The sequence below is a fragment of the Stegodyphus dumicola genome, chromosome 10 (assembly GCF_044657685.1).
Source record: "Stegodyphus dumicola isolate Sdum_Otavi_A_Nest chromosome 10, ASM4465768v1".
NCBI lineage: Eukaryota > Metazoa > Arthropoda > Arachnida > Araneae > Eresidae > Stegodyphus > Stegodyphus dumicola.
Genome location: NC_140777.1, coordinates 7810260 through 7836057, shown reverse-complemented (window position 1 = coordinate 7836057; position 25798 = coordinate 7810260).

The following is a 25798-nucleotide window of genomic DNA, read 5'->3' as shown; positions in this document are numbered from 1 at the left end:
GTCGTATTAGGAAAATCATTTGCTTTTCTATCGACTGCAGTCATGATTTTAGTAACAATGTAGCACATTGCTAGAATTTAAAACAAAGAAGGCTACTTTTGAAGTTTTATATATTAAGAAACAATATTAGATATTTCTCTTTGTGTATAATTATTCTTTAATTTCAAAGTAGTTAAAATCTAATGATTCCTTTTTCCCCCCCTTGGCCTCTTCTACTGTAATTTGTCATCATTTTTGTGCACTCTTGGATTGCAGAACATGATATCATGAAAGAAAAAGAGTGAAGATGAAAAGAACGGAGAAATAATGCAGAGCAAAAAGACATCTGTGGCTGGTAATTCTTGTTTTATATTAACTTTATTTCCACTAGAAATGCTTGAATGTTATAATTTGTACGTCCCGTTTCACAATTTTCTTTATATTGGAGTTTTACTAGTTATAAATTTTACATGAACGCTTGACATTACGTTTTAATGTTTAGGGTAGCATTAATGCATTAATTTTGTAGGTTTTGAATTCCATATTCAAGTGTCTGAATTGGTGCTTTCTTTATATTGTATTGTAATATTGGAAGTGAGGTGTTACTGTTAAACACACTTTAAATATCAGAAGTCTGAGATTTCTTAGAGTTGTGTTGCGTAGTAGTGGTTTCAAAATGACTGCTGTTGTGTAATTTTTTCCCATGTGGCCTCCTTTCGCATTACGAGGAGGAGGCTAAACATTTTTCTCTCTGTGTGGCCTAATAGTTTAACTGTCCAACGGGTCTTCTCTTCATAACAGGTCAGTGTAATTGCACTGCTTGTGTATAAACGAATTTTGTTTCAGTTTTTTCCGAATGTAGAGTCTCTCTATCAAGTGCTCTTTCTCTTAAAAGCCCCTGAAAGTTAAATGTTAAACAAAAAAGAAATGTAAATAAAATTTAATGAGTACTCGTAAAGAAAGTTAGTGGAGCCAAATTGTTTCTGTTAAGGCTGTTCAAAATGTGCTTTTTCTTAGTTGTTTTAAGCATACTTTATCATTTTTTTCCCTTAATAAGAACTATTTTGGCATATTGTGAAGTTTTATGAACCAATTTGAGAAGATCTATTTAAAATTGATTCCATAAGTAAAAAATTCATTTTGAAATCATATCAGAGATGTTTTATTATTTTCAAAGTAAAATTCTGCAGATTAACTTTCAACTTTGTTTTGAAAAGCACTCTGAAAATTTCTTTTCGACTTCTTTCCGTGCTCTTGGCAAAAGCATGACAGAATTATTTTCTGAAAAAGCTGATGTCTTTTGCTTATAATAATGACTGATGCAACTGTAACCGTGTCGCTCTAAAGAGCACATGTTTCCCAGTAGTTCTTTTAAAGTGTCCTGTTTTTTCTTTTATTGGGTCATCTCCGCTAAAAGATCAGATGTTGCTCTTGTGTTATTTAACAATTCCTTCATCTTATCTTCAGTTAAGACCTCTTCTTCGTATTGAACGCTTTTATTATCAAGGGGTTTTATAAGCACACAATTCTTCTTTTATAATTTTCTGATTCATTGTTTGACTTCTCTGTCTTTCATATGTGAAAATTCTTCGGCATCGTTTGCTTTTGAGATTTTAAGATTTTTTAAACTTCATTTTCAGTCGATGGAAATTGTTTAAAGTAGGAGATAAATTCTTTCCGGTGTTGATGGATAAATGTTGAACCACGTATGAACGAAATTCTAGCAGTGGACAAATTAAATGGCTTTTTGAGATATTCTTGATCTTAATTAGAATGAAAATCAGTTATTCCCATTTCTAGATCAGTAGAATTGTTATTTAACATATTTGCAATCTTTTACCATTTTTCTTAAATACTAGTATTATGTAATGGATTTGAAGTGAATAAAGTAGTTGGCCTAATTTTAAATACACTCAAAATATCTAATTTAGAAACTAACTTAAGTTCGATGAGATTTTCCAAATGTTTGTTTCAGTTTTCTTATATTTTACGCTTTAGTTCTCGAGATTTTCAAAGTGGCAAAACGTACATTACGTTATAGTAAAAATGTATATTCCTTATATTTGTGTAATCCTTTCACAAAATTAATTTGATTTAAAATGAATTTATAATACCCTTTAATTCAAAGACTTTAGTTTAGTTCTCTCCTCCCCCTCAAGTTTAAGATTTAGTTATTATGTCTGTAAAATGGCTAAATCATAGAACCAGGTATGTTCAATAATTTCTTCATAAGTTTCGTTTCTGAATTTTTAAAATTCTATGAAACTTTTGTAACAGAAGCTTGGATAGAACCTAGGCAGCCAGACAGAATGTCCCTTCCCTGAGTGAAAATTTCTATCATTTCATTCAAAGTGACCTTATAATATTTCAGAATAAACCCTCATTCTGTAACACTAATAAATGTATATAGAGTTTTTTTAATGTTTTTATAATGCATGTTTGGTTCTTACAATATTTTGAGCTATCATATTACTAATTCTGTATGTGATTTAATACAGTTTAATGTAGAATGCCTGCTTCAATCCTAAAAGTAAAGTATTTGAATTATGTTTTATCTTTCGTCTGTTTTCAGACGTAGGTTCTATTCTACAATTTACGGAATTTCTCTTTATTGGATATCTCACGTAGCTGAGAAAATTTCATTCCTATGTTTAGGTTTTATAGTACAATATGTTGAGCATCCCTATGTTAGTATATGGCTTTGATTCCTTCGAAAGAAAAAGAATATCTTAGTTTTCTTTAATTTTTGGTCAAAATTTTAATATGTAGGTAATTACAATTGCTCTCCCACAAAATTGCATCTAAATTTTTTGCTTCATTTTAAAATGCTGTATCATTCAATGGTATCTGATGTATTTTAGATTAATGTATTCAAGCTGGGCTCGAACCCGGGCAGCTAGACAATATGTTCTTTCCCTGAGTGAAATATTGCTATAATTTCATTAAAGTGACGTGGTAATATTTCAGGATATTTTCTTGTACATTGGACTAAGCGTTCCTCTCTCATGAATGAGAGTACCTAAGTAAAGAACTTAAAATTAGAAATGGTTCTTACGTTAAAATTCTGAATGAAGTATTTCTTTTATGGTTTATGACTTTTGTTTCCAAGATGTTCTTCGAAATCTGTTTTTAGAATGGTGTTTTTGAGCCCTTTCTAAAAATAAATCTATAAAAGTATATATGTATAGCGCTTTTAATGTTAATATATTGTGATTTTGTTTCTTACTCTTTTTCGATCTGTTATGTCACTAATTCTGTGTGTGAATTAAGATAGTTTAATATATAACATCTGCTTCAAAGCTAACAGTAAAGTTTATTTTGTATATTTGTCATTTAAAATTACCTGCTTATTGTCTTTTGATGCCATCTTTCTATCAGTGCTGAAATTATTTACTCTTCTCGAAGATCATTATCCCTTTTATTCTGTGTATCTGTAATAACTGTCTAATTTTTTTTCTTTCATTGTTCATGTTGTACCCATACATTAAAAACCCCCTTTGCTTACTGTACTTCTGTCGTATTAGGAAAATCATTTGCTTTTCTATCGACTGCAGTCATGATTTTAGTAACAATGTAGCACATTGCTAGAATTTAAAACAAAGAAGGCTACTTTTGAAGTTTTATATATTAAGAAACAATATTAGATATTTCACTTTGTGTATAATTATTCTTTAATTTCAAAGTAGTTAAAATCTAATGATTCCTTTTTCCCCCCCTTGGCCTCTTCTAGTGTAATTTGTCATCATTTTTGTGCACTCTTGGATTGCAGAACATGATATCATGAAAGAAAAAGAATGAAGATGAAAAGAACGGAGAAATAATGAAGATATCTGTAAAAAGACATCTGTGGCTGGTAATTCTTGTTTTATATTAACTTTATTTCCACTAGAAATGCTTGAATGTTATAATTTGTACGTCCCGTTTCACAATTTTCTTTATATTGGAGTTTTACTAGTTATAAATTTTACATGAACGCTTGACATTACGTTTTAATGTTTAGGGTAGCATTAATGCATTAATTTTGTAGGTTTTGAATTCCATATTCAAGTGTCTGAATTGGTGCTTTCTTTATATTGTATTGTAATATTGGAAGTGAGGTGTTACTGTTAATCACACTTTAAATATCAGAAGTCTGAGATTTCTTAGAGTTGTGTTGCGTAGTAGTGGTTTCAAAATGACTGCTGTTGTGTAATTTTTTCCCATGTGGCCTCCTTTCGCATTACGAGGAGGAGGCTAAACATTTTTCTCTCTGTGTGGCCTAATAGTTTAACTGTCCAACGGGTCTTCTCTTCATAACAGGTCAGTGTAATTGCACTGCTTGTGTATAAACGAATTTTGTTTCAGTTTTTTCCGAATGTAGAGTCTCTCTATCAAGTGCTCTTTCTCTTAAAAGCCCCTGAAAGTTAAATGTTGAACAAAAAAGAAATGTAAATAAAATTTAATGAGTACTCGTAAAGAAAGTTAGTGGAGCCAAATTGTCTTCTGTTAAGGCTGTTCAAAATGTGCTTTTTCTTAGTTGTTTTAAGCATACTTTATTATTTTTTTCCCTTAATAAGAACTATTTTGGCATATTGTGAAGTTTTATGAACCAATTTGAGAAGATCTATTTAAAATTGATTTTAGTAACAATGTAGCACATTGCTAGAATTTAAAACAAAGAAGGCTACTTTTGAAGTTTTATATATTAAGAAACAATATTAGATATTTCTCTTTGTGTATAATTATTCTTTAATTTCAAAGTAGTTAAAATCTAATGATTCCTTTTTCCCCCCTTGGCCTCTTCTAGTGTAATTTGTCATCATTTTTGTGCACTCTTGGATTGCAGAACATGATATCATGAAAGAAAAAGAATGAAGATGAAAAGAACGGAGAAATAATGAAGATATCTGTAAAAAGACATCTGTGGCTGGTAATTCTTGTTTTATATTAACTTTATTTCCACTAGAAATGTTTGAATGTTATAATCTGTACGTCCCGTTTCACAATTTTCTTTATATTGGAGTTTTACTAGTTATAAATTTTACATGAACGCTTGACATTACGTTTTAATGTTTAGGGTAGCATTAATGCATTAATTTTGTAGGTTTTGAATTCCATATTCAAGTGTCTGAATTGGTGCTTTCTTTATATTGTATTGTAATATTGGAAGTGAGGTGTTACTGTTAATCACACTTTAAATATCAGAAGTCTGAGATTTCTTAGAGTTGTGTTGCTTAGTAGTGGTTTCAAAATGACTGCTGTTGTGTAATTTTTTCCCATGTGGCCTCCTTTCGCATTACGAGGAGGAGGCTAAACATTTTTCTCTCTGTGTGGCCTAAAAATTTAACTGTCCAACGGGTCTTCTCTTCATAACAGGTCAGTGTAATTGCACTGCTTGTGTATAAACGAATTTTGTTTCAGTTTTTTCCGAATGTAGAGTCTCTCTATCAAGTGCTCTTTCTCTTAAAAGCCCCTGAAAGTTAAATGTTGAACAAAAAAGAAATGTAAATAAAATTTAATGAGTACTCGTAAAGAACGTTAGTGGAGCCAAATTGTCTTCTGTTAAGGCTGTTCAAAATGTGCTTTTTCTTAGTTGTTTTAAGCATACTTTATTATTTTTTTCCCTTAATAAGAACTATTTTGGCATATTGTGAAGTTTTATGAACCAATTTGAGAAGATCTATTTAAAATTGATTCCATAAGTAAAAAATTCATTTTGAAATCATATCAGAGATGTTTTATTATTTTCAAAGTAAAATTCTTCAGATTAACTTTCAACTTTGTTTTGAAAAGCACTCTGAAAATTTCTTTTGGACTTCTTTCCGTGCTCTTGGCAAAAGCATGACAGAATTATTTTCTGAAAAAGCTGATGTCTTTTGCTTATAATAATGACTGATGCAACTGTAACCGTGTCGCTCTAAAGAGCACATGTTTCCCAGTAGTTCTTTTAAAGTGTCCTGTTTTTTCTTTTATTGGGTCAATCTCCGCTAAAAGATCAGATGTTGCTCTTGTGTTATTTAACAATTCCTTCATCTCATCTTCAGTTAAGAGCTCTTCTTCGTATTGAGCGCTTTTATTATCAAGGGGTTTTATAAGCACACAATTCTTCTTTTGTAATTTTCTGATTCATTGTTTGACTTCTCTGTCTTTCATATGTGAAAATTCTTCGGCATCGTTTGCTTTTGAGATTTTAAGATTTTTTAAACTTCATTTTCAGTCGATGGAAATTGTTTAAAGTAGGAGATAAATTCTTTCCGGTATTGATGGATAAATGTTGAACCACGTACGAATGAAATTCTAGCAGTGGACAAATTAAATGCCTTTTTGAGATATTCTTGATCTTAATTAGGATGAAAATCAGTTATTCCCATTTCTAGATCAGTACAATTGTTATTTAACATATTTGCAATCTTTTACCATTTTTCTTAAATACTATTATTATGTAATGGATTTGAAGTGAATAAAGTAGTTGGCCTAATTTTAAATACACTCAAAATATCTAATTTAGAAACTAACTTAAGTTCGATGAGATTTTCCAAATGTTTGTTTCAGTTTTCTTATATTTTACGCTTTAGTTCTCGAGATTTTCAAAGTGGCAAAACGTACATTACGTTATAGTAAAAATGTATATTCCTTATATTTGTGTAATCCTTTCACAAAATTAATTTGATTTAAAATGAATTTATAATACCCTTTAATTCAAAGACTTTAGTTTAGTTCTCTCCTCCCCCTCAAGTTTAAGATTTAGTTATTATGTCTGTAAAATGGCTAAATCATAGAACCAGGTATGTTCAATAATTTCTTCATAAGTTTCGTTTCTGAATTTTTAAAATTCTATGAAACTTTTGTAACAGAAGCTTGGATAGAACCTAGGCAGCCAGATAGAATGTCCCTTCCCTGAGTGAAAATTTCTATCATTTCATTCAAAGTGACCTTATAATATTTCAGAATAAACCCTCATTCTGTAACACTAATAAATGTATATAGAGTTTTTTTAATGTTTTTATAATGCATGTTTGGTTCTTACAATATTTTGAGCTATCATATTACTAATTCTGTATGTGATTTAATACAGTTTAATGTAGAATGCCTGCTTCAATCCTAAAAGTAAAGTATTTGAATTATGTTTTATCTTTCGTCTGTTTTCAGACGTAGGTTCTATTCTACAATTTACGGAATTTCTCTTTATTGGATATCTCACGTAGCTGAGAAAATTTCATTCCTATGTTTAGGTTTTATAGTACAATATGTTGAGCATCCCTATGTTAGTATATGGCTTTGATTCCTTCGAAAGAAAAAGAATATCTTAGTTTTCTTTAATTTTTGGTCAAAATTTTAATATGTAGGTAATTACAATTGCTCTCCCACAAAATTGCATCTAAATTTTTTGCTTCATTTTAAAATGCTGTATCATTCAATGGTATCTGATGTGTTTTAGATTAATGTATTCAAGCTGGGCTCGAACCCGGGCAGCTAGACAATATGTTCTTTCCCTGAGTGAAATATTGCTATAATTTCATTAAAGTGACGTGGTAATATTTCAGGATATTTTCTTGTACATTGGACTAAGCGTTCCTCTCTCATGAATGAGAGTACCTAAGTAAAGAACTTAAAATTAGAAATGGTTCTTACGTTAAAATTCTGAATGAAGTATTTCTTTTATGGTTTATGACTTTTGTTTCCAAGATGTTCTTCGAAATCTGTTTTTAGAATGGTGTTTTTGAGCCCTTTCTAAAAATAAATCTATAAAAGTATATATGTATAGCGCTTTTAATGTTAATATATTGTGATTTTGTTTCTTACTCTTTTTCGATCTGTTATGTCACTAATTCTGTGTGTGAATTAAGATAGTTTAATATATAACATCTGCTTCAAAGCTAACAGTAAAGTTTATTTTGTATATTTGTCATTTAAAATTACCTGCTTATTGTCTTTTGATGCCATCTTTCTATCAGTGCTGAAATTATTTACTCTTCTCGAAGATCATTATCCCTTTTATTCTGTGTATCTGTAATAACTGTCTAATTTTTTTTCTTTCATTGTTCATGTTGTACCCATACATTAAAAACCCCCTTTGCTTACTGTACTTCTGTCGTATTAGGAAAATCATTTGCTTTTCTATCGACTGCAGTCATGATTTTAGTAACAATGTAGCACATTGCTAGAATTTAAAACAAAGAAGGCTACTTTTGAAGTTTTATATATTAAGAAACAATATTAGATATTTCACTTTGTGTATAATTATTCTTTAATTTCAAAGTAGTTAAAATCTAATGATTCCTTTTTCCCCCCCTTGGCCTCTTCTAGTGTAATTTGTCATCATTTTTGTGCACTCTTGGATTGCAGAACATGATATCATGAAAGAAAAAGAATGAAGATGAAAAGAACGGAGAAATAATGAAGATATCTGTAAAAAGACATCTGTGGCTGGTAATTCTTGTTTTATATTAACTTTATTTCCACTAGAAATGCTTGAATGTTATAATTTGTACGTCCCGTTTCACAATTTTCTTTATATTGGAGTTTTACTAGTTATAAATTTTACATGAACGCTTGACATTACGTTTTAATGTTTAGGGTAGCATTAATGCATTAATTTTGTAGGTTTTGAATTCCATATTCAAGTGTCTGAATTGGTGCTTTCTTTATATTGTATTGTAATATTGGAAGTGAGGTGTTACTGTTAAACACACTTTAAATATCAGAAGTCTGAGATTTCTTAGAGTTGTGTTGCGTAGTAGTGGTTTCAAAATGACTGCTGTTGTGTAATTTTTTCCCATGTGGCCTCCTTTCGCATTACGAGGAGGAGGCTAAACATTTTTCTCTCTGTGTGGCCTAATAGTTTAACTGTCCAACGGGTCTTCTCTTCATAACAGGTCAGTGTAATTGCACTGCTTGTGTATAAACGAATTTTGTTTCAGTTTTTTCCGAATGTAGAGTCTCTCTATCAAGTGCTCTTTCTCTTAAAAGCCCCTGAAAGTTAAATGTTGAACAAAAAAGAAATGTAAATAAAATTTAATGAGTACTCGTAAAGAAAGTTAGTGGAGCCAAATTGTCTTCTGTTAAGGCTGTTCAAAATGTGCTTTTTCTTAGTTGTTTTAAGCATACTTTATTATTTTTTTCCCTTAATAAGAACTATTTTGGCATATTGTGAAGTTTTATGAACCAATTTGAGAAGATCTATTTAAAATTGATTTTAGTAACAATGTAGCACATTGCTAGAATTTAAAACAAAGAAGGCTACTTTTGAAGTTTTATATATTAAGAAACAATATTAGATATTTCTCTTTGTGTATAATTATTCTTTAATTTCAAAGTAGTTAAAATCTAATGATTCCTTTTTCCCCCCTTGGCCTCTTCTAGTGTAATTTGTCATCATTTTTGTGCACTCTTGGATTGCAGAACATGATATCATGAAAGAAAAAGAATGAAGATGAAAAGAACGGAGAAATAATGAAGATATCTGTAAAAAGACATCTGTGGCTGGTAATTCTTGTTTTATATTAACTTTATTTCCACTAGAAATGTTTGAATGTTATAATCTGTACGTCCCGTTTCACAATTTTCTTTATATTGGAGTTTTACTAGTTATAAATTTTACATGAACGCTTGACATTACGTTTTAATGTTTAGGGTAGCATTAATGCATTAATTTTGTAGGTTTTGAATTCCATATTCAAGTGTCTGAATTGGTGCTTTCTTTATATTGTATTGTAATATTGGAAGTGAGGTGTTACTGTTAATCACACTTTAAATATCAGAAGTCTGAGATTTCTTAGAGTTGTGTTGCTTAGTAGTGGTTTCAAAATGACTGCTGTTGTGTAATTTTTTCCCATGTGGCCTCCTTTCGCATTACGAGGAGGAGGCTAAACATTTTTCTCTCTGTGTGGCCTAATAATTTAACTGTCCAACGGGTCTTCTCTTCATAACAGGTCAGTGTAATTGCACTGCTTGTGTATAAACGAATTTTGTTTCAGTTTTTTCCGAATGTAGAGTCTCTCTATCAAGTGCTCTTTCTCTTAAAAGCCCCTGAAAGTTAAATGTTGAACAAAAAAGAAATGTAAATAAAATTTAATGAGTACTCGTAAAGAACGTTAGTGGAGCCAAATTGTCTTCTGTTAAGGCTGTTCAAAATGTGCTTTTTCTTAGTTGTTTTAAGCATACTTTATTATTTTTTTCCCTTAATAAGAACTATTTTGGCATATTGTGAAGTTTTATGAACCAATTTGAGAAGATCTATTTAAAATTGATTCCATAAGTAAAAAATTCATTTTGAAATCATATCAGAGATGTTTTATTATTTTCAAAGTAAAATTCTTCAGATTAACTTTCAACTTTGTTTTGAAAAGCACTCTGAAAATTTCTTTTGGACTTCTTTCCGTGCTCTTGGCAAAAGCATGACAGAATTATTTTCTGAAAAAGCTGATGTCTTTTGCTTATAATAATGACTGATGCAACTGTAACCGTGTCGCTCTAAAGAGCACATGTTTCCCAGTAGTTCTTTTAAAGTGTCCTGTTTTTTCTTTTATTGGGTCAATCTCCGCTAAAAGATCAGATGTTGCTCTTGTGTTATTTAACAATTCCTTCATCTCATCTTCAGTTAAGAGCTCTTCTTCGTATTGAGCGCTTTTATTATCAAGGGGTTTTATAAGCACACAATTCTTCTTTTGTAATTTTCTGATTCAATGTTTGACTTCTCTGTCTTTCATATGTGAAAATTCTTCGGCATCGTTTGCTTTTGAGATTTTAAGATTTTTTAAACTTCATTTTCAGTCGATGGAAATTGTTTAAAGTAGGAGATAAATTCTTTCCGGTATTGATGGATAAATGTTGAACCACGTACGAATGAAATTCTAGCAGTGGACAAATTAAATGCCTTTTTGAGATATTCTTGATCTTAATTAGGATGAAAATCAGTTATTCCCATTTCTAGATCAGTACAATTGTTATTTAACATATTTGCAATCTTTTACCATTTTTCTTAAATACTATTATTATGTAATGGATTTGAAGTGAATAAAGTAGTTGGCCTAATTTTAAATACACTCAAAATATCTAATTTAGAAACTAACTTAAGTTCGATGAGATTTTCCAAATGTTTGTTTCAGTTTTCTTATATTTTACGCTTTAGTTCTCGAGATTTTCAAAGTGGCAAAACGTACATTACGTTATAGTAAAAATGTATATTCCTTATATTTGTGTAATCCTTTCACAAAATTAATTTGATTTAAAATGAATTTATAATACCCTTTAATTCAAAGACTTTAGTTCTCTCCTCCCCCTCAAGTTTAAGATTTAGTTATTATGTCTGTAAAATGGCTAAATCATAGAACCAGGTATGTTCAATAATTTCTTCATAAGTTTCGTTTCTGAATTTTTAAAATTCTATGAAACTTTTGTAACAGAAGCTTAGATAGAACCTAGGCAGCCAGACAGAATGTCCCTTCCCTGAGTGAAAATTTCTATCATTTCATTGAAAGTGACCTTATAATATTTCAGAATAAACCCTCATTCTGTAACACTAATAAATGTATATAGAGTTCTTTTAATGTTTTTATAATGCATGTTTGGTTCTTACAATATTTTGAGCTATCATATTACTAATTCTGTATGTGATTTAATACAGTTTAATGTAGAATGCCTGCTTCAATCCTAAAAGTAAAGTATTTGAATTATGTTTTATCTTTCGTCTGTTTTCAGACGTAGGTTCTATTCTACAATTTACGGAATTTCTCTTTATTGGATATCTCACGTAGCTGAGAAAATTTCATTCCTATGTTTAGGTTTTATAGTACAATATGTTGAGCATCCCTATGTTAGTATATGGCTTTGATTCCTTCGAAAGAAAAAGAATATCTTAGTTTTCTTTAATTTTTGGTCAAAATTTTAGTATGTAGGTAATTACAATTGCTCTCCCACAAAATTGCATCTAAATTTTTTGCTTCATTTCAAAATGCTGTATCATTCAATGGTATCTGATGTGTTTTAGATTAATGTATTCAAGCTGGGCTCGAACCCGGGCAGCTAGACAATATGTTCTTTCCCTGAGTGAAATATTGCTATAATTTCATTAAAGTGACGTGGTAATATTTCAGGATATTTTCTTGTACATTGGACTAAGCGTTCCTCTCTCATGAATGAGAGTACCTAAGTAAAGAACTTAAAATTAGAAATGGTTCTTACGTTAAAATTCTGAATGAAGTATTTCTTTTATGGTTTATGACTTTTGTTTCCAAGATGTTCTTCGAAATCTGTTTTTAGAATGGTGTTTTTGAGCCCTTTCTAAAAATAAATCTATAAAAGTATATATGTATAGCGCTTTTAATGTTAATATATTGTGATTTTGTTTCTTACTCTTTTTCGATCTGTTATGTCACTAATTCTGTGTGTGAATTAAGATAGTTTAATATATAACATCTGCTTCAAAGCTAACAGTAAAGTTTATTTTGTTTATTTGTCATTTAAAATTACCTGCTTATTGTCTTTTGATGCCATCTTTCTATCAGTGCTGAAATTATTTACTCTTCTCGAAGATCATTATCCCTTTTATTCTGTGTATCCGTAATAACTGTCTAATTTTTTTTCTTTCATTGTTCATGTTGTACCCATACATTAAAAACCCCCTTTGCTTACTGTACTTCTGTCGTATTAGGAAAATCATTTGCTTTTCTATCGACTGCAGTCATGATTTTAGTAACAATGTAGCACATTGCTAGAATTTAAAACAAAGAAGGCTACTTTTGAAGTTTTATATATTAAGAAACAGTATTAGATATTTCTCTTTGTGTATAATTATTCTTTAATTTCAAAGTAGTTAAAATCTAATGATTCCTTTTTCCCCCCTTGGCCTCTTCTAGTGTAATTTGTCATCATTTTTGTGCACTCTTGGATTGCAGAACATGATATCATGAAAGAAAAAGAATGAAGATGAAAAGAACGGAGAAATAATGCAGAGCAAAAAGACATCTGTGGCTGGTAATTCTTGTTTTATATTAACTTTATTTCCACTAGAAATGCTTGAATGTTATAATTTGTACGTCCCGTTTCACAATTTTCTTTATATTGGAGTTTTACTAGTTATAAATTTTACATGAACGCTTGACATTACGTTTTAATGTTTAGGGTAGCATTAATGCATTAATTTTGTAGGTTTTGAATTCCATATTCAAGTGTCTGAATTGGTGCTTTCTTTATATTGTATTGTAATATTGGAAGTGAGGTGTTACTGTTAATCACACTTTAAATATCAGAAGTCTGAGATTTCTTAGAGTTGTGTTGCTTACTAGTGGTTTCAAAATGACTGCTGTTGTGAAATTTTTTCCCATGTGGCCTCCTTTCACATTACGAGGAGGAGGCTAAACATTTTTCTCTCTGTGTGGCCTAATAGTTTAACTGTCCAACGGGTCTTCTCTTCATAACAGGTCAGTGTAATTGCACTGCTTGTGTATAAACGAATTTTGTTTCAGTTTTTTCCGAATGTAGAGTCTCTCTATCAAGTGCTCTTTCTCTTAAAAGCCCCTGAAAGTTAAATGCTAAACAAAAAAGAAATGTAAATAAAATTTAATGAGTACTCGTAAAGAAAGTTAGTGGAGCCAAATTGTCTTCTGTTAAGGCTGTTCAAAATGTGCTTTTTCTTAGTTGTTTTAAGCATACTTTATCATTTTTTTCCCTTAATAAGAACTATTTTGGCATATTGTGAAGTTTTATGAACCAATTTGAGAAGATCTATTTAAAATTGATTCCATAAGTAAAAAATTCATTTTGAAATCATATCAGAGATGTTTTATTGTTTTCAAAGTAAAATTCTGCAGATTAACTTTCAACTTTGTTTTGAAAAGCACTCTGAAAATTTCTTTTGGACTTCTTTCCGTGCTCTTGGCAAAAGCATGACAGAATTATTTTCTGAAAAAGGTGATGTCTTTTGCTTATAATAATGACTGATGCAACTGTAACCGTGTCGCTCTAAAGAACACATGTTTCCCAGTAGTTCTTTTAAAGTGTCCTGTTTTCTCTTTTATTGGGTCAATCTCCGCTAAAAGATCAGATGTTGCTCTTGTGTTATTTAACAATTCCTTCATCTTATCTTCAGTTAAGAGCTCTTCTTCGTATTGAGCGCTTTTATTATCAAGGGGTTTTATAAGCACACAATTCTTCTTTTGTAATTTTCTGATTCATTGTTTGACTTCTCTGTCTTTCATATGTGAAAATTCTTCGGCATCGTTTGCTTTTGAGATTTTAAGATTTTTTAAACTTCATTTTCAGTCGATGGAAATTGTTTAAAGTAGGAGATAAATTCTTTCCGGTATTGATGGATAAATGTTGAACCACGTATGAATGAAATTCTAGCAGTGGACAAATTAAATGGCTTTTTGAGATATTCTTGATCTTAATTAGGATGAAAATCAGTTATTCCCATTTCTAGATCAGTAGAATTGTTATTTAACATATTTGCAATCTTTTACCATTTTTCTTAAATACTAGTATTATGTAATGAATTTGAATTGAATAAAGTAGTTGGCCTAATTTTAAATACACTCAAACTATCTAATTTAGAAACTAACTTAAGTTCGATGAGATTTTCCAAATGTTTGTTTCAGTTTTCTTATATTTTACGCTTTAGTTCTCGAGATTTTCAAAGTGGCAAAACGTACATTACGTTATAGTAAAAATGTATATTCCTTATATTTGTGTAATCCTTTCACAAAATTAATTTGATTTAAAATGAATTTATAATACCCTTTAATTCAAAGACTTTAGTTTAGTTCTCTCCTCCCCCTCAAGTTTAAGATTTAGTTATTATGTCTGTAAAATGGCTAAATCATAGAACCAGGTATGTTCAATAATTTCTTCATAAGTTTCGTTTCTGAATTTTTAAAATTCTATGAAACTTTTGTAACAGAAGCTGGGATAGAACCTAGGTAGCCAGACAGAATGTCCCTTCCCTGAGTGAAAATTTCTATCATTTCATTGAAAGTGACCTTATAATATTTCAGAATAAACCCTCATTCTGTAACACTAATAAATGTATATAGAGTTTTTTTAATGTTTTTATAATGCATGCTTGGTTCTTACAATATTTTGAGCTATCATATTACTAATTCTGTACGTGATTTAATACAGTTTAATGTAGAATGCCTGCTTCAATCCTAAAAGTAAAGTATTTGAATTATGTTTTATCTTTCGTCTGTTTTCAGACGTAGGTTCTATTCTAGAATTTACGGAATTTCTCTTTATTGGATATCTCACGTAGCTGAGAAAATTTCATTCCTATGTTTAGGTTTTATAGTACAATATGTTGAGCATCCCTATATTAGTATATGGCTTTGATTCCTTCGAAAGAAAAAGAATATCTTAGTTTTCTTTAATTTTTGGTCAAAATTTTAGTATGTAGGTAATTACAATTGCTCTCCCACAAAATTGCATCTAAATTTTTTGCTTCATTTCAAAATGCTGTATCATTCAATGGTATCTGATGTGTTTTAGATTAATGTATTCAAGCTGGGCTCGAACCCGGGCAGCTAGACAATATGTTCTTTCCCTGAGTGAAATATTGCTATAATTTCATTAAAGTGACGTGGTAATATTTCAGGATATTTTCTTGTACATTGGACTAAGCGTTCCTCTCTCATGAATGAGAGTACCTAAGTAAAGAACTTAAAATTAGAAATGGTTCTTACGTTAAAATTCTGAATGAAGTATTTCTTTTATGGTTTATGACTTTTGTTTCCAAGATGTTCTTCGAAATCTGTTTTTAGAATGGTGTTTTTGAGCCCTTTCTAAAAATAAATCTATAAAAGTATATATGTATAGCGCTTTTAATGTTAATATATTGTGATTTTGTTTCTTACTCTTTTTCGATCTGTTATGTCACTAATTCTGTGTGTGAATTAAGATAGTTTAATATATAACATCTGCTTCAAAGCTAACAGTAAAGTTTATTTTGTTTATTTGTCATTTAAAATTACCTGCTTATTGTCTTTTGATGCCATCTTTCTATCAGTGCTGAAATTATTTACTCTTCTCGAAGATCATTATCCCTTTTATTCTGTGTATCCGTAATAACTGTCTATTTTTTTTTCTTTCATTGTTCATGTTGTACCCATACATTAAAAACCCCCTTCGCTTACTGTACTTCTGTCGTATTAGGAAAATCATTTGATTTTCTATCGACTGCAGTCATGATTTTAGTAACAATGTAGCACATTGCTAGAATTTAAAACAAAGAAGGCTACTTTTGAAGTTTTATATGTTAAGAAACAATATTAGATATTTCTCTTTGTGTATAATTATTCTTTAATTTCAAAGTAGTTAAAATCTAATGATTCCTTTTTCCCCCCTTGGCCTCTTCTAGTGTAATTTGTCATCATTTTTGTGCACTCTTGGATTGCAGAACATGATATCATGAAAGAAAAAGAATGAAGATGAAAAGAACGGAGAAATAATGAAGATATCTGTAAAAAGACATCTGTGGCTGCTAATTCTTGTTTTATATTAACTTTATTTCCACTAGAAATGCTTGAATGTTATAATTTGTACGTCCCGTTTCACAATTTTCTTTATATTGGAGTTTTACTAGTTATAAATTTTACATGAACGCTTGACATTACGTTTTAATGTTTAGGGTAGCATTAATGCATTAATTTTGTAGGTTTTGAATTCCATATTCAAGTGTCTGAATTGGTGCTTTCTTTATATTGTATTGTAATATTGGAAGTGAGGTGTTACTGTTAATCACACTTTAAATATCAGAAGTCTGAGATTTCTTAGAGTTGTGTTGCGTAGTAGTGGTTTCAAAATGACTGCTGTTGTGTAATTTTTTCCCATGTGGCATTACGAGGAGGAGGCTAAACATTTTTCTCTCTGTGTGGCCTAATAGTTTAACTGTCCAACGGGTCTTCTCTTCATAACAGGTCAGTGTAATTGCACTGCTTGTGTATAAACGAATTTTGTTTCAGTTTTTTCCGAATGTAGAGTCTCTCTATCAAGTGCTCTTTCTCTTAAAAGCCCCTGAAAGTTAAATGTTGAACAAAAAAGAAATGTAAATAAAATTTAATGAGTACTCGTAAAAAAAGTTAGTGGAGCCAAATTGTCTTCTGTTAAGGCTGTTCAAAATGTGCTTTTTCTTAGTTGTTTTAAGCATACTTTATCATTTTTTCCCTTAATAAGAACTATTTTGGCATATTGTGAAGTTTTATGAACCAATTTGAGAAGATCTATTTAAAATTGATTCCATAAGTAAAAAATTCATTTTGAAATCATATCAGAGATGTTTTATTATTTTCAAAATAAAATTCTGCAGATTAACTTTCAACTTTGTTTTGAAAAGCACTCTGAAAATTTCTTTTCGACTTCTTTCCGTGCTCTTGGCAAAAGCATGACAGAATTATTTTCTGAAAAAGCTGATGTCTTTTGCTTATAATAATGACTGATGCAACTGTAACCGTGTCGCTCTAAAGAGCACATGTTTCCCAGTAGTTCTTTTAAAGTGTCCTGTTTTTTCTTTTATTGGGTCATCTCCGCTAAAAGATCAGATGTTGCTCTTGTGTTATTTAACAATTCCTTCATCTTATCTTCAGTTAAGACCTCTTCTTCGTATTGAACGCTTTTATTATCAAGGGGTTTTATAAGCACACAATTCTTCTTTTATAATTTTCTGATTCATTGTTTGACTTCTCTGTCTTTCATATGTGAAAATTCTTCGGCATCGTTTGCTTTTGAGATTTTAAGATTTTTAAACTTCATTTTCAGTCGATGGAAATTGTTTAAAGTAGGAGATAAATTCTTTCCGGTGTTGATGGATAAATGTTGAACCACGTATGAATGAAATTCTAGCAGTGGACAAATTAAATGGCTTTTTGAGATATTCTTGATCTTAATTAGGATGAAAATCAGTTATTCCCATTTCTAGATCAGTAGAATTGTTATTTAACATATTTGCAATCTTTTACCATTTTTCTTAAATACTAGTATTATGTAATGGATTTGAAGTGAATAAAGTAGTTGGCCTAATTTTAAATACACTCAAAATATCTAATTTAGAAACTAACTTAAGTTCGATGAGATTTTCCAAATGTTTGTTTCAGTTTTCTTATATTTTACGCTTTAGTTCTCGAGATTTTCAAAGTGGCAAAACGTACATTACGTTATAGTAAAAATGTATATTCCTTATATTTGTGTAATCCTTTCACAAAATTAATTTGATTTAAAATGAATTTATAATACCCTTTAATTCAAAGACTTTAGTTTAGTTCTCTCCTCCCCCTCAAGTTTAAGATTTAGTTATTATGTCTGTAAAATGGCTAAATCATAGAACCAGGTATGTTCAATAATTTCTTCATAAGTTTCGTTTCTGAATTTTTAAAATTCTATGAAACTTTTGTAACAGAAGCTTGGATAGAACCTAGGCAGCCAGACAGAATGTCCCTTCCCTGAGTGAAAATTTCTATCATTTCATTGAAAGAGACCTTATAATATTTCAGAATAAACCCTCATTCTGTAACACTAATAAATCTATATAGAGTTTTTTTAATGTTTTTATAATGCATGCTTGGTTCTTACAATATTTTGAGCTATCATATTACTAATTCTGTACGTGATTTAATACAGTTTAATGTAGAATGCCTGCTTCAATCCTAAAAGTAAAGTATTTGAATTATGTTTTATCTTTCGTCTGTTTTCAGACGTAGGTTCTATTCTACAATTTACGGAATTTCTCTTTATTGGATATCTCACGTAGCTGAGAAAATTTCATTCCTATGTTTAGGTTTTATAGTACAATATGTTGAGCATCCCTATATTAGTATATGGCTTTGATTCCTTCGAAAGAAAAAGAATATCTTAGTTTTCTTTAATTTTTGGTCAAAATTTTAGTATGTAGGTAATTACAATTGCTCTCCCACAAAATTGCATCTAAATTTTTTGCTTCATTTCAAAATGCTGTATCATTCAATGGTATCTGATGTGTTTTAGATTAATGTATTCAAGCTGGGCTCGAACCCGGGCAGCTAGACAATATGTTCTTTCCCTGAGTGAAATATTGCTATAATTTCATTAAAGTGACGTGGTAATATTTCAGGATATTTTCTTGTACATTGGACTAAGCGTTCCTCTCTCATGAATGAGAGTACCTAAGTAAAGAACTTAAAATTAGAAATGGTTCTTACGTTAAAATTCTGAATGAAGTATTTCTTTTATGGTTTATGACTTTTGTTTCCAAGATGTTCTTCGAAATCTCTTTTTAGAATGGTGTTTTTGAGCCCTTTCTAAAAATAAATCTATAAAAGTATATATGTATAGCGCTTTTAATGTTAATATATTGTGATTTTGTTTCTTACTCTTTTTCGATCTGTTATGTCACTAATTCTGTGTGTGAATTAAGATAGTTTAATATATAACATCTGCTTCAAAGCTAACAGTAAATTTTATTTTGTTTATTTTCATTTAAAATTACCTGCTTATTGTCTTTTGATGCCATCTTTCTATCAGTGCTGAAATTATTTACTCTTCTCGAAGATCATTATCCCTTTTATTCTGTGTATCCGTAATAACTGTCTAATTTTTTTTCTTTCATTGTTCATGTTGTACCCATACATTAAAAACCCCCTTCGCTTACTGTACTTCTGTCGTATTAGGAAAATCATTTGATTTTCTATCGACTGCAGTCATGATTTTAGTAACAATGTAGCACATTGCTAGAATTTAAAACAAAGAAGGCTACTTTTGAAGTTTTATATATTAAGAAACAATATTAGATATTTCTCTTTGTGTATAATTATTCTTTAATTTCAAAGTAGTTAAAATCTAATGATTCCTTTTTCCCCCCTTGGCCTCTTCTAGTGTAATTTGTCATCATTTTTGTGCACTCTTGGATTGCAGAACACGATATCATGAAAGAAAAAGAATGAAGATGAAAAGAACGGAGAAATAATGAAGATATCTGTAAAAAGACATCTGTGGCTGGTAATTCTTGTTTTATATTAACTTTATTTCCACTAGAAATGCTTGAATGTTATAATTTGTACATCCCGTTTCACAATTTTCTTTATATTGGAGTTTTACTAGTTATAAATTTTACATGAACGCTTGACATTACGTTTTAATGTTTAGGGTAGCATTAATGCATTAATTTGGTAGGTTTTGAATTCCATATTCAAGTGTCTGAATTGGTGCTTTCTTTATATTGTATTGTAATATTGGAAGTGAGGTGTTACTGTTAATCACACTTTAAATATCAGAAGTCTGAGATTTCTTAGAGTTGTGTTGCGTAGTAGTGGTTTCAAAATGACTGCTGTTGTGTAATTTTTTCCCATGTGGCCTCCTTTCGCATTACGAGGAGGAGGGTAAACATTTTTCTCTCTGTGTGGCCTAATAGTTTAACTGTCCAACGGGTCTTCTCTTCATAACAGGTCAGTGTAATTGCACTGCTTGTGTATAAACGAATTTTGTTTCAGTTTTTTCCGAATGTAGAGTCTCTCTATCAAGTGCTCTTTCTCTTAAAAGCCCCTGAAAGTTAAATGTTAAACAAAAAAGAAATGTAAATAAAATTTAATGAGTACTCGTAAAGAAAGTTACTGGAGCCAAATTGTCTTCTGTTAAGGCTGTTCAAAATGTGCTTTTTCTTAGTTGTTTTAAGCATACTTTATCATTTTTTTCCCTTAATAAGAACTATTTTGGCATATTGTGAAGTTTTATGAACCGATTTGAGAAGATCTATTTAAAATTGATTCCATAAGTAAAAAATTCATTTTGAAATCATATCAGAGATGTTTTATTATTTTCAAAGTAAAATTCTGCAGATTAACTTTCATCTTTGTTTTGAAAAGCACTCTGAAAATTTCTTTTCGACTTCTTTCCGTGCTCTTGGCAAAAGCATGACAGAATTATTTTCTGAAAAAGCTGATGTCTTTTGCTTATAATAATGCAACTGTAACCGTGTCGCTCTAAAGAGCACATGTTTCCCAGTAGTTCTTTTAAAGTGTCCTGTTTTTTCTTTTATTGGGTCATCTCCGCTAAAAGATCAGATGTTGCTGTTGTGTTATTTAACAATTCCTTCATCTTATCTTCAGTTAAGAGCTCTTCTTCGTATTGAGCGCTTTTATTATCAAGGGGTTTTATAAGCACACAATTCTTCTTTTGTAATTTTCTGTTTCATTGTTTGACTTCTCTGTCTTTCATATGTGAAAATTCTTCGGCATCGTTTGCTTTTGAGATTTTAAGATTTTTTAAACTTCATTTTCAGTCGATGGAAATTGTTTAAAGTAGGAGATAAATTCTTTCCGGTGTTGATGGATAAATGTTGAACCACGTATGAATGAAATTCTAGCAGTGGACAAATTAAATGGCTTTTTGAGATATTCTTGATCTTAATTAGGATGAAAATCAGTTATTCCCATTTCTAGATCAGTAGAATTGTTATTTAACATATTTGCAATCTTTTACCATTTTTCTTAAATACTAGTATTATGTAATGGATTTGAAGTGAATAAAGTAGTTGGCCTAATTTTAAATACACTCAAAATATCTAATTTAGAAACTAACTTAAGTTCGATGAGATTTTCCAAATGTTTGTTTCAGTTTTCTTATATTTTACGCTTTAGTTCTCGAGATTTTCAAAGTGGCAAAACGTACATTACGTTATAGTAAAAATGTATATTCCTTATATTTGTGTAATCCTTTCACAAAATTAATTTGATTTAAAATGAATTTATAATACCCTTTAATTCAAAGACTTTAGTTTAGTTCTCTCCTCCCCCTCAAGTTTAAGATTTAGTTATTATGTCTGTAAAATGGCTAAATCATAGAACCAGGTATGTTCAATAATTTCTTCATAAGTTTCGTTTCTAAATTTTTAAAATTCTTTGAAACTTTTGTAACAGAAGCTGGGATAGAACCTAGGCAGCCAGACAGAATGTCCCTTCCCTGAGTGAAAATTTCTATCATTTCATTGAAAGTGACCTTATAATATTTCAGAATAAACCCTCATTCTGTAACACTAATAAATGTATATAGAGTTTTTTTAATGTTTTTATAATGCATGCTTGGTTCTTACAATATTTTGAGCTATCATATTACTAATTCTGTACGTGATTTAATACAGTTTAATGTAGAATGCCTGCTTCAATCCTAAAAGTAAAGTATTTGAATTATGTTTTATCTTTCGTCTGTTTTCAGACGTAGGTTCTATTCTACAATTTACGGAATTTCTCTTTATTGGATATCTCACGTAGCTGAGAAAATTTCATTCCTATGTTTAGGTTTTATAGTACAATATGTTGAGCATCCCTATATTAGTATATGGCTTTGATTCCTTCGAAAGAAAAAGAATATCTTAGTTTTCTTTAATTTTTGGTCAAAATTTTAGTATGTAGGTAATTACAATTGCTCTCCCACAAAATTGCATCTAAATTTTTTGCTTCATTTCAAAATGCTGTATCATTCAATGGTATCTGATGTGTTTTAGATTAATGTATTCAAGCTGGGCTCGAACCCGGGCAGCTAGACAATATGTTCTTTCCCTGAGTGAAATATTGCTATAATTTCATTAAAGTGACGTGGTAATATTTCAGGATATTTTCTTGTACATTGGACTAAGCGTTCCTCTCTCATGAATGAGAGTACCTAAGTAAAGAACTTAAAATTAGAAATGGTTCTTACGTTAAAATTCTGAATGAAGTATTTCTTTTATGGTTTATGACTTTTGTTTCCAAGATGTTCTTCGAAATCTGTTTTTAGAATGGTGTTTTTGAGCCCTTTCTAAAAATAAATCTATAAAAGTATATATGTATAGCGCTTTTAATGTTAATATATTGTGATTTTGTTTCTTACTCTTTTTCGATCTGTTATGTCACTAATTCTGTCTGTGAATTAAGATAGTTTAATATATAACATCTGCTTCAAAGCTAACAGTAAAGTTTATTTTGTTTATTTGTCATTTAAAATTACCTGCTTGTTGTCTTTTGATGCCATCTTTCTATCAGTGCTGAAATTATTTACTCTTCTCGAAGATCATTATCCCTTTTATTCTGTGTATCCGTAATAACTGTCTAATTTTTTTTCTTTCACTGTTCATGTTGTACCCATACATTAAAAACCCCCTTTGCTTACTGTACTTCTGTCGTATTAGGAAAATCATTTGCTTTTCTATCGACTGCAGTCATGATTTTAGTAACAATGTAGCACATTGCTAGAATTTAAAACAAAGAAGGCTACTTTTGAAGTTTTATATATTAAGAAACAATATTAGATATTTCTCTTTGTGTATAATTATTCTTTAATTTCAAAGTAGTTAAAATCTAATGATTCCTTTTTCCCCCCTTGGCCTCTTCTAGTGTAATTTGTCATCATTTTTGTGCACTCTTGGATTGCAGAACATGATATCATGAAAGAAAAAGAATGAAGATGAAAAGAACGGAGAAGTAATGCAGAGCAAAAAGACATCTGTGGCTGGTAATTCTTGTTTTATATTAACTTTATTTCCACTAGAAATGCTTGAATGTTATAATTTGTACATCCCGTTTCACAATTTTCTTTATATTGGAGTTTTACTAGTTATAAATTTTACATGAACGCTTGACATTACGTTTTAATGTTTAGGGTAGCATTAATGCATTAATTTTGTAGGTTTTGAATTCCATATTCAAGTGTCTGAATTGGTGCTTTCTTTATATTGTATTGTAATATTGGAAGTGAGGTGTTACTGTTAATCACACTTTAAATATCAGAAGTCTGAGATTTCTTAGAGTTGTGTTGCTTAGTAGTGGTTTCAAAATGACTGCTGTTGTGTAATTTTTTCCCATGTGGCCTCCTTTCGCATTACGAGGAGGAGGCTAAACATTTTTCTCTCTGTGTGGCCTAATAGTTTAACTGTCCAACGGGTCTTCTCTTCATAACAGGTCAGTGTAATTGCACTGCTTGTGTATAAACGAATTTTGTTTCAGTTTTTTCCGAATGTAGAGTCTCTCTATCAAGTGCTCTTTCTCTTAAAAGCCCCTGAAAGTTAAATGTTAAACAAAAAAGAAATGTAAATAAAATTTAATGAGTACTCGTAAAGAAAGTTAGTGGAGCCAAATTGTCTTCTGTTAAGGCTGTTCAAAATGTGCTTTTTCTTAGTTGTTTTAAGCATACTTTATCATTTTTTTCCCTTAATAAGAACTATTTTGGCATATTGTGAAGTTTCATGAACCGATTTGAGAAGATCTATTTAAAATTGATTCCATAAGTAAAAAATTCATTTTGAAATCATATCAGAGATGTTTTATTATTTTCAAAGTAAAATTCTGCAGATTAACTTTCAACTTTGTTTTGAAAAGCACTCTGAAAATTTCTTTTGGACTTCTTTCCGTGCTCTTGGCAAAAGCATGACAGAATTATTTTCTGAAAAAGCTGATGTCTTTTGCTTATAATAATGACTGATGCAACTGTAACCGTGTCGCTGTAAAGAGCACATGTTTCCCAGTAGTTCTTTTAAAGTGTCCTGTTTTTTCTTTTATTGGGTCAATCTCCGCTAAAAGATCAGATGTTGCTGTTGTGTTATTTAACAATTCCTTCATCTTATCTTCAGTTAAGAGCTCTTCTTCGTATTGAGCGCTTTTATTATCAAGGGGTTTTATAAGCACACAATTCTTCTTTTGTAATTTTCTGATTCATTGTTTGACTTTCATATGTGAAAATTCTTCGGCATCCTTTACTTTTGAGATTTTAAGATTTTTTAAACTTCATTTTCAGTCGATGGAAATTGTTTAAAGTACGAGATAAATTCTTTCCGGTGTTGATGGATAAATGTTGAACCACATATGAACGAAATTCTAGCAGTGGACAAGTTAAATAGCTTTTTGAGATATTCTTGATCTTAATTAGGATGAAAATCAGTTATTCCCATTTCTAGATCAGTAGAATTGTTATTTAATATATTTGCAATCTTTTACCATTTTCTTAAATACTAGTATTATGTAATGGATTTGAAGTGAATAAAGTAGTTGGCCTAATTTTAAATACACTCAAAATATCTAATTTAGAAACCAACTTAAGTTCGATGAGATTTTCCAAATGTTTGTTTCAGTTTTCTTATATTTTACGCTTTAGTTCTCGACATTTTCAAAGTGGCAAAACGTACATTACGTTATAGTAAAAATGTATATTCCTTATATTTGTGTAATCCTTTCACAAAATTAATTTGATTTAAAATGAATTTATAATATCCTTCAGTTCAAAGACTTTAGTTTAGTTCTCTCCTCCCCCTCAAGTTTAAGATTTAGTTATTATGTCTGTAAAATGGCTAAATCATAGAACCAGGTATGTTCAATAATTTCTTCATAAGTTTCGTTTCTGAATTTTCAAAATTATATGAAACTTTTGTAACAGAAGCTGGGATAGAACCTAGGCAGCCAGACAGAATGTCCCTTCCCTGAGTGAAAATTTCTATCATTTCATTGAAAGTGACCTTATAATATTTCAGAATAATCCCTCATTCTGTAACACTAATAAATGTATATAGAGTTTTTTTAATGTTTTTATAATGCATGTTTGGTTCTTACAATATTTTGAGCTATCATATTACTAATTCTGTATGTGATTTAATACAGTTTAATGTAGAATGCCTGCTTCAATCCTAAAAGTAAAGTATTTGAATTATGTTTTATCTTTCGTCTGTTTTCAGACGTAGGTTCTATTCTACAATTTACGGAATTTCTCTTTATTGGATATCTCACGTAGCTGAGAAAATTTCATTCCTATGTTTAGGTTTTATAGTACAATATGTTGAGCATCCCTATATTAGTATATGGCTTTGATTCCTTCGAAAGAAAAAGAATATCTTAGTTTTCTTTAATTTTTGGTCAAAATT